Below are 5,665 nucleotides of genomic sequence, written 5' to 3'. Positions count from 1 at the left end.
TTCACCGCTCCATAAATACACTGCTTTAAAGCGTCTCCGCTGCCATTTTGTTCCGTTTATTTACATTAAACAACAAGTTCTGGATCAGAACCAAGGTCCATATTTGAATAAAATAAAAACATTTTCAGACATCCAGCTTTTGATGTTCTTCATCACCTCCACTTATTCTGCCTGGGATCAAATGTGAGCAAAGGAGACTTGGCAAAACCAGATCTAACATCTCGGCTGCTCTGGGAAACGGTCCATTTGGTAAATGAAGGGTGTCCAAAGTCGGTCCTCGAGGCCCGGCGTCCTGCACGTTTTAGTTCTCTCCCTGGTTTAACGCACCTGCATCAAATGATGGCTCATTAACATTGACATGCTGAAAAGGTTGTTCACTACCAAGAGAGAGAACTATAATGTGCAGGAGGCCAGCCCTCGAGGACCGACTCTGGACACCCCTGATCTAGTGGACAAATGCACTATTTTATTTTATTTAATTTTATTTCAAACCTCCAAGTCTCAACTTGTGATAGATTTAAATTTTATGGTATTAATGACAGATATTACAGAGTAGCCTGGATTCATCTAAATAGACAGTCACCACACCGCAAATATTTTTGTTTTACATACTTATTTATCTTGGGATGGGGGGTGGGAGGGGAGGAGACATGGACATGTGTGACTACAGGAAGGAGGAAGACACGACGATCGGTGGGGGCATGTGGACATGAAGCAGTATTTCTCAATTCCGCTATTTTTTCTGAAATAATGATTATTTTGCTGCATAATTATCAGCCAAACCTGAAATACTTCACAATTTGATGCGAAACACTGAAATAAGATTGAAGGAAGCCTTAACTCATAATTTACTTGCTAAAGGTTCCCGTCAAAAGTTGTATAAACACCTGCTTTCTCGCAGTTTGGAGAAAGTCGGCGTGTGTGTGTCTGTGTGTGTGTGTGTGTGTGTGTGTGTGTGTGTGTGTGTGTGTGTGTGTACCTTCGGGTACCCCACATGTGATCTTTGACCTCTCTGATGAGAAGTTTTTGATTGAAACAAAGAAATCCCTGTTCTTTATGTAAGATTCAAACCGGTGGAGCACTGGACCGGAGAGTCCGACCCAACTCTCCAGTCGATTCAGTAAGATTTCGTGGTCAACAGTGTCGAAAGCTGCACTGAGGTCCAACAGAACCAGCACTGTGGTTCTCCCACAGTCTATATTTATATGGATGTCATTGAACACTTTTACAAGGGCCGTCTCCGTGCTGTGGTGAGACCGGAAATGGGTCCATCTAGTGGATAAATGCACAATTTTATTTCAAACCTGCAAGTCTGAACTTGTGATCGATTTTAGTTTTATTATTGTATTAATGACAGATATTACAGAGTAGCATAGACTCATCTAAAAAGACGGAGCCACCACACCGCAGATATTTTGTTTTAAATATTTATTTGCAGGGGGAAGGGAGAAAACATGGATCTATGACTTCGGTGGGGGTAGGAGGGGATGAAAGAACAAGGGAAGTAGAGACAAACGGTGGGGACTGGGTTATCTGGGGAGAGACATGGGGAACTTGTGAGGGGAAGATTGTCCGTGGAGGTTTCCTCTTCTGGCATGTGAAAATCTGGAAGAAAAAGAATCAAACATGGGTATGAATGAAGAAGGATGAAAAAAAGGGGTCACAGATGAGTGGAGGGAGTATAGTTTAAATAGATAAAGGGTAACTGACAGCAATATTGTTTTATGAAAGCTTTAAAAGTTGAATACACTTGTTTTTAAATGCAACATTAAGACCGTCTAAATTTGTGACAGCAAGCATGGAGAAATTTGAAACAAGATATTTGGTTGTCTTGATATTTTTACAATGCTATGTGAAAACAGCTCAAGCAGCAAGTACAGTGGCACATTTACTGATGCCATGACAGTTATTATCTCTGGGATGTAAATCAGGAAAAAAAGAGAAACAAAATTTACCACACAACTCTTCGGAACAGACGGACCCTCCTGATTTCCATTTGCTTCCACCGCCTTTTGGTGACGAGCCTCACATCTCTGGTGATGGGCTTTGAGTTTCCTCATACGACGAGCATGACGCATTTGACTCTGTAAAACACAGAAAAAGAGCCTTTGTAAATGTCCACATCTGTGAAATTAAACATAAATGAAACAAAAATGGAACCTGATCACAGTGACAACTAAGCATCTAAGTACAACTTTAAGTAAAGCATCAGCAACAAGCATCAGCTGTAGCAAGCACACCAGATGTGCTGCACACCAGATGTGCAGCACATCTGGTGCTTGCTACAGCACACCAGATTAAAATAAAATGCGTCTCCAGTAGTTTGTTATTCAGCATGTGACGTTTAAAATGTGCAGGAGCCCAGCCTTTGGACACTCCAGCTGCTTATTATGATACTTTGCACATATTCTGTGGTGAAGAAAAAGAGGCAGCAACACTTCCAAACTCAAATGTAGAACAAAACTTAAATCAGCACAGGATTTAATACAGGAGCTGTCCTTGAGGGAGACACACCTTAGCATTCAATGCAATATGAATAGCTTGAATGAATCTGAAAAACTGTCACATGGCTTGGACTTCTGCATAGCAACACATACCGTTCTCTGTCCTGGATCAAGTGGATCCTTGCCATCGGTTGCTGAAATTAAGAAAGAAGAAATTGAACACTAGCCTAAGACATTCTGCATCTACCCAACTAAGTCTTCACCAAATTGAATTTTCTGGGTCTTATCACTAGGTTACAAATGTTAGATTTGTCATTAGACATAAAGCTGCAACATTAAATAATTCTGGCAATTCTTTCAAATATGACTTTTTCAATTGAATGCAAAAGGTTGCCAACAACTATAAATGTAATGAAATGAAATTTACATTCATTAATTTACCAGAAACAATAATGCTAAAAAAATGAAAAGTAGCGAACATATTTTGGGGTAACATCTTTCTCTGGCATAATTCACCTGTCAAAGTTGGGGCAGATTCTTCAGGCCCGTCACTGGCCTCCTGGTTTGTGCTGGCATTCTCCTGGGACGAAAACAAAAATGCAGTGACTATTAGTCAGTGTAAAAGACATGAAATTATTTTTTCCTGAACAGGGCTATCCCAGGAGAGTCCAGCTTTATGCTGAAGTCAAACAAATATACTTGTTTTTAATCCCCAGAGCTCATGCAAACATTAATAACCTCTCAGTGACACAAACAGGGAGACTGAAATATATTGAATATTTCACAATTTCTACTCCAGGAGGTTTGCAAGGTTCAATTTTTTTTCTCCAACCTAGTGATTTTTGAGTTGTGCCATTTTAAATTTTATTTCCAATTATTCTCTGCAAGACCCTACCTGACAAGTTACAAATAAGAGATGCATGCTTGTAATTATCTTTGTAGATTGGCTAGCTTACATTAGCCTTTCTAGCGAAACGCAATTGAAATATTTTTTACACATCGGTATGTTAAACAGCATTTAAAATACATCTGAATGGTCCCTATCTAAACTTGAAGTGCATTGAAAAAAACTGTAATCTTACCATTTTAAAAACCTTTGGTCCTCCTCCCTGACCCCGCTCCTTTCTGTTGAAAATGAGCAGAACGGGTCACATGGTCTGGAAACTAATTGAGAATTAACAGATCTATGTGCACATAGATCTGTTAATTAACAGATGCGTTCATGAAACTCATATCTCCATAGAAAGAATTAAATTAATTTTTATATACCAGGGAACTGTTAGAGCCAAAAACAAAGAATCAAATATGAAAAAAAAACATAAATAAATTAAAGAATCTAAATCCAAATTTAACTCATGACTCCGAGACCTTTCTATTTTAGGACAAATTTACTTATAAAAAATGGAAAATGTTTATCAAGATTAATTTATTCAACTTGTAGCACTGCTCTCCCAAATAGTTTAACTAAGACAATTAAATAAATTAAGAAGTCCAGGACCGGAAGAAAGGAATTGCAATAAAGAAGATTCTTTAACAGAAAAAAAACAAAACAAAAAAAAAACACACACAAAAAGTAAATTTACAACACCATGATATACATACTGGACGATTTACAGGAGAAACACACAAATACAAACTCAACTCTATTTACAAGAAAAAATAAAATAGAAAGTGGTTGAAAAAATAAGTTCTTAATGAAAGGAAAAACGGAAAGAATTTACACTTAGTTTATTATGTGTATAACAAACATACGTTTAGACAAAAACTTAGCACATTTCACTAATATACTTGGAGTTTTTTTGTCCATCTTCAAAGTAGCTGAAACTGTGACAGAATCAATTTGTCCCTAAAAACACTTTCCTTATAAACTTAAAAGAAAAACTATTTCTTTTGCATTTACTTACCCTGTGCTGGAAAAAACTGACCTGTTTATCTGCAAGCCCCTATGTACTTCTGAAAAGAAATGGGTTGGACTGCAAGTCAAGCTCTTATCTCCATTCAAGAAGGCAGAGGTGCATCAAACTTTAACGTGGAACTGCAGAAAAAAAAGAGAAAACAAACCTAGGTAAAATTGAATTGTTAATGCATGTCACCATGAGAAAAGCCTACTAAGTTTTGCTTAAAGAACTTGTTATAAAATTTAAATAACACATTTTTGTCTGATGAAGTGAAAAAATTATTTGCAAAACAAACTTATCTGCGCATGTCAGAAATCTTTTCTTGCTTTATATGAGATTTCTGGATATGTTATTACAATTATAATTATAGTATTTATAATACATATAAACATATATTAATATTTAAATATTAATATAGAAAGTTAGGCTCATCAAACAAAAGCAGCTCTCATTGATCTAGATGAACAAGATTGTGTTTTCAACGGGCAGAAGTTGCCTGCTCTGCAAACTCATTCCATAAGTAAGAGTACATGAATTTGCAATTTGCAATAACAACACAGAATTAACTGTGTGAAAAAACAAAGTTTGCTTTTACCCAACCTTGAAACATTTTTATCTGTCCGGATACTCCTTACTTTTGAAACTCCCTGTGTGCAAAAGTAATTCCTGCTTCTCCTGTCTGGGAGAGGAATTGTTATTTTTCCTGATGGAAGAATAATGTTAAGCCATTCCTTGAGTCTTAGACATTTTATTTTTAATAGCAGCACACAACATCCCCAGCAGATTTAAATACTTGTAATCTGTTAAAAGCACCAAGAAACCGTAGAGGTTTACATTTGAGCTTCTTAAGAATTCAGTGTCTGTCCGTAGAATTTGCATTATTTTCGGGTAATTGGTAAGATAGTGACTAGACTAGAATTGAATATCCCGTGGTAACTGTGGTTCTCACAAAAGTGTGTTTACAGTCTGTATCTCTAAACCGCTCTGATCTGTTGAGTTGTGCGTGATGCTGTGTAGATCCCTTCATGCAGAATGCCAGGCTCGGGTTGGCTGGTGTATGTCATTCCGGCCGGAGGACCGCGCCTCGCTGGAGCAGATCCTTTACCTTAGCTGAGACCCTGATGAGTGTTTATTTATGGATTATTTATGTAATCAATTCCTGCTCCTCTTCCTCACTGCTGTGAACCGCTTCCTCACCGCTCCAGGTGAGGAAGAGTGATGAAGAGGAGGAAAGCTGAACTCTGACTGATTTTTCATTTTTTGTCCAATTAAAACCGATTTAAGTTTTGCTGAAGTCTGGACATCGGTGCAAACCTTCACCGC

At 37.7% G+C, this 5,665-nt stretch overlaps 1 long non-coding RNA gene across 1 annotated transcript; it reads right to left on the bottom strand.

Annotated features, from left to right (window-relative positions):
- Positions 1-1,413: 1,413 nt before the first annotated feature.
- Positions 1,414-3,107, bottom strand: LOC103133312 (uncharacterized). Its single transcript, XR_475716.2, has 4 exons — positions 2,961-3,107; positions 2,598-2,638; positions 1,956-2,084; positions 1,414-1,605 (listed from the first exon to the last, which is right to left on the bottom strand). It is a non-coding gene; the product is annotated as an uncharacterized LOC103133312 (long non-coding RNA).
- Between the last annotated feature and the right edge of the window lie 2,558 nt (positions 3,108-5,665).

The sequence above is a fragment of the Poecilia formosa genome, unplaced genomic scaffold (assembly GCF_000485575.1).
Source record: "Poecilia formosa unplaced genomic scaffold, Poecilia_formosa-5.1.2 Scaffold2573, whole genome shotgun sequence".
NCBI classification, from domain to species: domain Eukaryota; kingdom Metazoa; phylum Chordata; class Actinopteri; order Cyprinodontiformes; family Poeciliidae; genus Poecilia; species Poecilia formosa.
Note: the sequence above shows the minus strand (reverse complement) of the source record. Positions and strands in the feature narration are given on the sequence as shown.